This window comes from Hyaena hyaena, unplaced genomic scaffold, assembly GCF_003009895.1.
Source record: "Hyaena hyaena isolate Hyena2069 unplaced genomic scaffold, ASM300989v1 scaffold_342, whole genome shotgun sequence".
In the NCBI taxonomy this organism is placed as follows: Eukaryota; Metazoa; Chordata; class Mammalia; order Carnivora; family Hyaenidae; genus Hyaena; species Hyaena hyaena.
Genome location: NW_024080974.1, coordinates 25,202 through 35,355, shown reverse-complemented (window position 1 = coordinate 35,355; position 10,154 = coordinate 25,202). Strand labels below are relative to the sequence as shown.

Sequence of the window (10,154 nt, the reverse complement as noted above, 5' to 3'; positions counted from 1 at the left end):
TTTCTTTTATTAGCTAACTGCACTTAGAGTTTTAAAATTGAAATGTGTAAGTGGGAAGCTATCCAGAACTGAGAGCACCACAGACAGATTCCACTAGCTGCTCTGTTCATGATCTATTTCTGAATATGCATGATTCTTGGTACTTAATTTTGGCTCAGGCTTTGGTTTCTGTAGGAGTTTTGACCCTGCCATGACCATTGGTTTCTTTAGACAGGATCTTGTAGGTTATCAGAGGATTGTGACGGTATACTAAGGTTGGATTGTGGTTGTGCATTTTCCCACAACTGTCACTGCTCATGAAGCAACATGATTAACTGGATGTCTTACAGACCACCAATTTTCAGCTACTTAAGGCCCCATAAAAGTAACTTAACTTTTAAAAGACTTCTTGGGAGGCTGCTTCTGACATGGCTCCCAATGATCCCTGCCTCCTGGTATTCACACCACTGTGTAATCCCATCCCCACTGGTGTGGACTGGACATACTGATTTGGCTTCTAATGAATAGAATGTGGCGTAAGTGATGGGATATTACTTCAGTGATTAGGTAACAAAAGGCTGTGAGTTCCATCCATCTTTCCCTCTCAACCCCCTGCTTGTTCATTTGGATAAAGCTTCCTGCTATGTAGTGAAATGGTATATGGAGAGGCTCACATAGCAAGGAACCAAAGGCCTTGAAGTCTTGAGAATGAGAGGAACTGATGCTGTAGTCTAGCAGTGGAAGAGCTTGTGAGAACTTAATCCTGACAACAGCCATGTAAGTTATCCAGAAAGGACATCTCAGCCAGTCAGGCCTTGAGATGATGCAGCCTTGTGAAAGACCCAGAGTCAGAGGACCCAGCGAAGCTGCACTGAGAATCCTGACCCACAGAAACTGTGAAATAATAATTGTTTTAAGCCACTAAGTTTTGAGGTAATTTGTTACACAGCAATAGATAACTGAACTAATATAAATCTCAAAAGCAAAACATTTTTTTTTGTTCTGAAACAAAATATAACATAAAATTATGGTTTCAAATTATATACCAGTCTGGTTAATATGTATCCATTGTATCTTTTAATATGATACAAGTTCATTATTAGCAGGAAATACATAGAGCAAAGAAGATTTCTGGCACAAAATACTGCTACATATGTGTGAATGACAGAATTTTAAAACCTGAACTAATTCTTGGCAAGATGGTTCAATGAAAACTTTCAGATAAAAATGATCTATTCTATTGGAAGGGAAATACACTAATTCATGTCTTGGATCATGCCTGGTATTGTAGATATTAAACACATCACAAGATGGTATCAGACCTCATATAGCCTAATTGTATGATTATCATAAAAGAGAACTGCAGGTTATCCTCTTTTCATTAGAAATTTTTTATAATAAATATAACTAATATAAATCCCAACTATCTACTCAACTGGATGTACTGACAATTTGAAGTTCAATCTGTTAAGTCCTTCTTTGAGAAATAAAGTTATCAATAAGAATATCTACTTGGTGTCTCACATACTACTCAAATTAAACTTGATAAAATACCTTTCCATTTCAACTCTGTTCTTCCTCTAGTCTTTCCAATTCTAATAAACAGTATTTCCATCTATCAGGTTGCTCAAGACAAAAATTTGGGAGTTCTTCTTGACACCTGCATCCCATCCAGAAAGTCTACTGCCTAGAGGCCATGTAGCTCTCAAGTCCTTCTTCTCTCCATCTCCGAGGACAGTCCTCTGGCCAAAGTCACTACAATTTCTCATTCCTTTTTAATGTGTCTCTCTACTTCTACACTTCTCCCATTACAAACTATCCTTCACACTGCGGCCTTTCGATCTTTTCAAAATGCAAATGAGAACATGTTCTCTGATTATAATTTATCAAGTTTATAAATGGAGACTGCTTCTAAGAGAAAGTTTAAAAATGAAAACTAACAGAAAAAAAAAAATCCTTAACAAGGGTTCCAAGGTTCTTTAAGATCTGACTCTACATACTACTCTATCCTCCTTTTATGGTCCAAGCTATCATCTGGCGCAAAGATCGTCCTTCAGTGTATCAAATGTGCCAAGGTCTTTGCTTTGCTTCCACATGGAAGGTTTTCCCCTGGCCAGTGTCCATTTATACTTTTGGTCCCAGCTTCTTTCCCTAACAGTCTCACTACGTGACACATAGTACCTGTTTAAAAAATATTTGTTGAATAAAGACATGAATAAAAATTGTTCAAGATCCTGCTACTATAACTAAATTGGGAAAATATTTAAATCATGGCCTTTCATCCATTAGGAATGTTCTCCTCTTTCACCTTTTTTATTTAGAATGAAACACATCAGATTTTGAGATCTGAAAAAAGTCTCATATTTGTATTTGGCATGGTTGTTATAACTCAACTATTTACCTCCTCAACCGACCCAACTATAAAGGTTCATGTTTAGATTTTCACTTTATAATAACTAATTAGGACCTCTACATCAATTAAACCAATGATAAATACAAACAACCACTAGGAGTCAAAAGGGCTACTTCTAAAAGTGATAAAATCTATCAGGAAAACAGTACCAAAGCAATCTTTTATCATGGAAGTACAATCTTAAGACTTGATCAAATTGCACTGAGTAATGAAATGTTACACTGAGTAGGAATTATTTAAAATTGAATAAGAGGGGCGCCTGGGTGGCTTGGTCGGTTAAGCGTCCGACTTTCGCTTAGGTCATGATCTCGCGGTTCGTGGGTTCGAGCCCCGCGTCGGGCTCTGTGCTGACTGCCGGCTCAGAGCCTGGAGCCTGTTTCAGTCTGTGACTCCCTCTCTCTCTGACCCTCCCCTGCTCGCTCTGTCTCTCTCTCCTAGAAATAAACATTAATAAAATAAAATAAAATAAAATAAAATTGAATAAGATAGGGGCGCCTGGGTGGCTTAGTCAGTTAAGAGTCCGACTTTCGCTTAGGTCATGATCTCGCGGTTCGTGGGTTCGAGCCCCGCGTCGGGCTCTGTGCTGACTGCCAGCTCAGAGCCTGGAGCCTGTTTCGGAGTCTGTCACTCCCTCTCTCTCTGACCCTCCCCTGCTCACGCTGTCTCTCTCTCTCTCACTCCTAGAAATAAATAAAACATTAAAAAAAATTTAAAAAAAATAAAGTCTTCAATGCATTTTTGCTATCTATCATAATATGATACAGAAAATGTATGAAACCAATATAAAATTCAATTACTAAGGATAAAAATTTTATTAACAGGTCTCAGTTTCATTCTCTAAATAAGAAATATGATTCATATTTATTAATTTGTTCAAAGATACCACTAACATGTAGCTCTTCAGAATAATTAAAATGTACTCTTAGGATATAAACATTTTTATTGTTTTACTATCCACTGGATTTATTATTCAAAAAATTATAAGCAACGCTATAATTAATTTATACCAAACAATAAATGATGTATTCTATGAAAAACAAATGTTTTCAGAGTCAATAAAATGACAACATACCTTTCTTGGACTATGTGTTCATTTACAGTTTGCCTATAATTGCTTCATAGAGATAGGAGTTTGTACATTACAAAGAGGCTTTATTGATTTATTAGTTACAGGATATACTAAGCATACTCAGATCTAAACTGGAAAAGCTAGCTCTGGGCTAATATCATATAACAGCAAGTTGTAGAATACTTTAGAGCAAAATCAGAGTGTTGGCACAGGAAAGAAAAAAGGTATAAGCTGGAGTAGCAAAGATTAGTGTTTATTCAGTCAACCCACACAAGCAAATGAGGTCTTAGAGTTGTATGCTTTGCTCATGATGAGAAAAATATTTACTTAATTTTTAAAAGCATACAGTTAATTATTCTATAATGAACTATTAAATTTCCTTTTCCAAACAATGTTCTCTTTTTTGAAAATATGTAAAGAAACAATTAACATTTATTTAATACACTAGAACACTCCAGGAAATGATTTATTTTTTCAATAGTTTATATCCTAATTTAACTAATTCAGGTAATTTATTTGACTTTATATGTTTTGGGGGATAGTAAATAAAGTATTTTAAAATGTATTTTTGAGAGGGGCACCTGGGTCGCTCAGTTGGTTAAGCATACGACTTCGGCTCAGGTCATGATGTCGTGGTTTACGAGTACAAGCCCCACATTGGGCTTTGTACTGATGATGGCTCAGAGCCTGGAGCCTGCTTCGGATTCTCTATCTCCTTCCTCTCTGCCCCTCTCCTGCTTGCATTCTGTTTCTCTGTCTAAAAATAAACATTTAAAATAAACATTTAAAAAATGTGTTTTTTTTAGTATTCTTACTATTGTTTTATTTAAATAACAGCATTCATGTTACAGGAAACTGAATAATACACAGTGATACACAATACACAGAAACATCTATATTTTCCTTACCATACTTTAAGGTAATAACACACGTATATGCCACTGTATAATATGTTTAAGTGGTTTTCTGATCTTGACTGAATAGTCCATCGAATGGATTTCCATAAAGGTGGTTATCCTGGATAATGAGCCATACTCAGATTTTACAGGATGAACTTCACATCATGACTGAACATTTTCAAAATAAAGTACAAATGGCCAGATGGATCGTTGTGACTGGCTCATGTATTCTAAAGAATCCTTGTTTTAATATTTTCATGCATTTAAAAATGTATTTTTGAGAAAAATAAATGTCCTTTAAATAGTATAGTGTTAAAATTGATGAGCAAAAAAGGTGTGCAAAATTATATAATGAAATTCTCTAAACATCATTTTCTCCTTTTGTAACTTAAAAATTCATAGGAGAGCACGTAAAGGTGGTAATGTCTGCTCTGAGTTCCATTTTTGAAGTAAAAGCATAAAATTATTATTCAACATTTTTGCTTATTTTATTTTGCCTTTTAAAATGGATTACTTTGATAATTTGTGACTGCATATGAATGAGCAAGGTGGAGGTTAAGGAAAGATCAGCACAGCATGTTCATAACTCAACCTGAGGTGGTTAATAATTTAGTTGAAAAAGGTGGTCAACATGTTGTTTTTGACAATATTTCTTTTCTTTTTCAGTTGTAAACTATTTAATTTCCACCACTAACAGACCCCTAAATACTTAGAGGAAGCAGAAAGTACATTGATGCTGAGACACAAATTAATGTGGGGGTAATGAGAAATCTGTAAGTTATTTATTCTCTTCACCAGCTCTTGAAATTGTGTTCTCTTATCACCTTATTTAGTAGCTGTTACTAAAAAAAAAAAAAAAAAAAAGGACAAAAAATACTGGAATAATAATTAAACTTAAATTAATCTTACCTACATTGAGATAAAGACAAAAATATCTATAATGTGCTATTTGTGGAGATATTCCAGCAAATGGAGGCTGAGAAAACTCTATTATTTCCTTTTAAAAGTAAAACATTAAAAATAAAGTAAAATGTTAAAAATTCCAAATATTATCTCACAAGCAGTTATTTAATGTTACTAAATTTTAATATACTTTTTAACATGTATTTAGTCTCTAAACCACACAATACACCATTATAAAACTTAATAAATGATGTTTTTTCTCATATGGTAGAAATAAGTCAAATACCATGTGATGTTACATATTATGAATATTAAAGATTGTACTTAAATAAAATTATAAATCAATGCAAATTAACTTCTTTTTCTTATATCAACCAAAAGTGGTGCTCACAGTTTTACCTAGAGAATATGTGTTACTACCAAAGGGATTCAAGAGTCAAGAAAGGCTAGGAAACTCTGTTGTAACACTACTGAGGTTTTTCATCATTTTAAACCCAGAAAAGTTTCAATTAATGATGGAGGAAGCAAGTCACTGATTTTCATACTGGCAAGTGAAACGCAGCAAGCTAGAATAACTGGTTAGTTTTATTAAGGCATCTAATTAAGATGGCTTATTAAGCTACTCACTATTGTTTTCATAGGGCTTTAGACTGATACTAAACTTTAAAATGTAGGATTCTTTCCTTCCTAACTTTCATAAAAGTCATATATAATTAGCACTGAATGAAATTTTCTAATGTCAACATTTCAAATTTTGATTAACAGGGAATACAAATCAACCCTATTCAAGTTTAATTCAAAAGACTGGCAACATCCTTTGGGAGACTAGTAGAGATAATATTCAATGCACCTTCAAACTTCAGACTAAGCCAGGGGCCTACAAAGTAAAAGTAATATTCAACTTACTAAGCTAGCATCGTCACAGTAATTTTCTCTACCTGCTTTATGTTTGATTCATAAAAACCATACATTCTCAAGTTGAAATGAAACTTTAGGGTCTAGAAAGTAATCCGGACCACCCTACTGTTGATAGATATGATGACTGATCTACACAGATGATCGAAATGAAGAGAAAGTGAACAGCTGACAGAAGTGGTATGGGTCATGACCATGATGTAAGAAAGAGAAATTCAGACAATGGTAGACTCTCTGGACAGTACACAATTAAAAATCTGGTGAAATTCCAAAGGGTGGAAGAACCACAGTTGTTCAGCTCCATTATAGAACCATCATTTCTGAACATGGAACACCACCAGTCAGTAGGAATCACACAAGCTAAGGTAACTTAGTGAGTGTTCATTATTATTATTATTATTTTTTGAATAAGGGTAAACTGGGAGTGTTTCCTTTTTTGCCTCCAGCAGTGTCTTTTTCCTCTTTTATAGAGTATTCAAGGCTAGGATGAAGTGAATGAGGCACTCAATTCAGGTGAAAAATTTAAATGAAGAAATGATTAGTACCTACTCTAATATGGATAAAGTTCCTAAGGCAAAATATCTTTATATTGTAGTGAGTTTCTTTAAAGATGATTTTTGACAAAAGGTTGAATGGTTTATGTCTATCTGCTATCATTTACATAAGCATGGAATATTTGAGTAAGAAAAATTTCTAAAGTGAATTTTAATAATAAATCCCTAAATATTGTTAGAAGAAGGTACCTGACATCCTCAATACCCATGTTTAAGCTCTCTCTGATTTTTAAGCTCTAGACTCTTTGGCATATGCCAAATAAGTTTCCACAAACTAGGCTGCCTGATGCTAGGGCTAAAGTAGCTTCTCTTAACTCATTGTATGGCTGATGGATGGCTTTTGTTTGAATTAATCAGCCTGCAGGTTATAAGGTGATGACCTTCTGTCATTCTACCTACCTTTATGGACTGTCATTCTTTTGTAAAAAAAAGAACTTCTTTAGGAGCACCTGGGAGGCTCAGTCGGTTAAGCCACCGACTTCAGCTCAGGTCATCATCTCATGGTTCATGGGTTTGAGCTCGCACTGGACTCTGCTGACAGCTCAGAGCCTCCTTTTCATACTCCATGTGTGTGTGTGTGTGTGTGTGTGTGTGTGCGTGTGTGTGTATCTCTAGACTTTAAAATGTGTAAAGTATTCTAAAATAAAAAAGTTATTTTTCTCCTGATGCATAAATTGTGCCAAATTTGGTCAGTGGAAACCTTTTCAAGCTGGCTCTTGTGTCTTTTCTACAGGAATCTGTTAGTTTTTGAGTACTTGCTTTGTTGTGCCCGAATCATGAGTCCCAGAGACCTCCAAGGAGCCGGCACCGATGCAAGTACAAAAGGGTCTTTATTACAAGCTCGAGCAGGGGCTCACCAGCCTGCCGGTGTCATGGCAGCAAGGTGAAGCGAAGAACAATAGCGAACAGGGTTTTTAAGGAGTAAGGGATGGGGGTGTTACAGTACATGTAGCATCATCACATAAGCACCAGTTACAATTACAGCTTTGACCATTCAGTATCTGTGAAGTGTTCATTACTTTTTGTGGGACCCAATCATGACTCTTGAGAATCCTTTGAAAATGACCAATTGTGAGGTGAGTTCGAAGGGCCCATGTGGGGTTCAGACAAGTGGTGAGAAATGGGCTAGTTTGTATCTGCAGTTTCCAGCCTTGACTCAGACCATAGGAATGTTTCTTTTTCTTTCTTTTTTTCTTTTTGATTAACTGAACTGAGGGCGGCCTGAGGATGGGTTTAGCCTTGAACAGTCTGAGGCTTTTCCTGGGACTGGGACTGGGGCTACGTGCAGCCCGAGGTTTCTCTTAATGGAGGACTTAATTTTTGGCTCTTCAGCTTTAAGGCACAAAAAGATACTTTAGACTCACTGGACTTTTCCTTCTCCAGACCTAGCTCTTTCCTATCTATCTACCTCCAAAGGTTAACAATTTTCCTTAGTTTCTGGTTTATCCTTCCTATTCCTTTTATTCCTATTTTCATACAAAAGGTAGAATATTATAAGTACTTGAATTTTTTCAGTTAGTAATATGCCCTGAAATCATTCAATATCAGTTTACAGACATCTTCCTTCCGCTCTCCACAGTTGCGTTGTATTCCACTATGTGAATATGTCAGTTTATTCAACTACTCTATTTGTTTCTGTTTGCTGTTAAAAACAATCCTGTAATCCCTATGTTATTTCACACTCATAGAGACATATATTCAGGAAGGATTCCTAGAAGCAATTTTCCTTAGTCCAAGAGCAAGTGCATATGCAATTTTGTTAGGTATTATTAAATTCTCCACAGGGGTTTTACCATTCTGCATTCTTGCCAGTAATGTATGAGAATGCACAGAATCCTTCTTACTTCCAGTTTCCAAGATCTATGTGAAGAGTCTCTTTTTCCAAAGTTACAAGGTATTTACTTTCTGTCTCTGAGGTTAAAATTTATTATTTTTGTCACTATTTCTAGTTCAAAAATGGTGACTATAACTTTTTATTTGAAATGTATAAGATGAGTAGAAGATATTTTTCAGTCAATACCTTACATTTACAGAGTGCATTACACCTTTCAAAATACTTTTATGCACATGCATCTTATTTGATTCTCAGCCACCTTTGGAAGTACATCAGTTCTACCTTCCAGATGAGATTGCTGAGAAGGAACACAATCTAATGACTTCTACATACCCAGTTAATGACAATCAATGGTCCTGTTAGTTCACTGATACTTCTACAAGATACTAAGTTGCCTCTCCTCTAACTTTCAATTCTAGTGCTTTGACTTATTATACATTAGTGTCACTTACAAGATAAAAGTATTATCTAATTATATTTATTTCACAAGTAGTATACATAGGAAAGCTATTAATGAGTTACTTAAATTCATATGTTAAGCTTATTTTGGATAATAAAGCTTAATTTCTTTAGGTTTAGCTCAAGAATTTTACAAACTACAAAGGGCTAACCAAGTCTAATAATATAATTTATTCTGAAAAATACACCATCTTTTAATTCAAAGTAAGATTCACTTCTGGCAGCATAAGTAACAAGTTAGAATTCAGTGATTACCTTTTAATACGTAAGCAACTATTAGGAATTTGTAAAATCTTAGGAGATCAAATACGAAGTACCAAAAATGTAATTTTAGACAACATTATAGTTCAAAGGCTTCCTTTGTACTAAACAATGTCTCTTTGCATTCTCTGAAAAGTTGGGAAAAAAGTTCTATTTCAAGTATAAAATATTTTGGCCTAAATTTTTAATTAGTTTGATTCATCCTTGAGAATAGTAATATATATTTATCCTATCAAGTGAGCTGCAAGAAAATATTAAAGGATGACATTAACAGACATTATAAATTGAAAATCCTCAAACAGAAGCAATGAAACCAGTAAGCGTAAATATAAACCCTGATTTTGGTCTCTTTTTCTTAATGTAAACTCTTTTCCACAAACACAATCTGTATGTTAAAGATGTCATTTATTTTTGAAGTTGAAAAATAACAAAAAGACTTTAGACCCACATATAAAAGGTACTCTTTTTATCCTTTTCTGAGACATTGACCTGTATGCTCATTTAAAAATGAACACCACATCTTTACGTTATTAAATCTTTGTTTTGATCTATTAGTATTCACCAAAGTGCCATTTTATAAAACCTCACACTGAATAGACAAGGCTGGAGGTGACCATCTGCAGCTTTAGAGTCTGCGTTTGAATTGATGAAAAGAGCTTTGTGTTTTCATTGCCAAGTTTGATTCTTCCAGTCATTAGGCATTCCCCTCAGATCGCATCAATGAAGCCGTGCTCTCTTACACCCATGTGTTAAATTCTCTTCTCCTCATGGTTTCCTTTGCCAGCTCTACTCAAGAATGACTATTGGGTCTTAGCCACATTCTTCTCACAGCTGTGTTAAAAAAGAGCATCAGAAAGTCTTCCTAAAA

The 10,154-nt window shown here is 34.9% G+C and overlaps 1 long non-coding RNA gene across 2 annotated transcripts; it reads left to right on the top strand.

The window, feature by feature from the left end:
* Window positions 1-602: 602 nt before the first annotated feature.
* On the top strand, window positions 603-6,692 carry LOC120243417. Of its 2 annotated transcripts, none has more exons than XR_005531310.1 (4): window positions 603-756; window positions 5,027-5,133; window positions 6,297-6,543; window positions 6,649-6,692. It is a non-coding gene; the product is annotated as an uncharacterized LOC120243417 (long non-coding RNA). The 2 variants fall into 2 exon arrangements; XR_005531309.1 differs by having other exon boundaries at window positions 6,029-6,543.
* The last annotated feature ends 3,462 nt before the right edge of the window (window positions 6,693-10,154 follow it).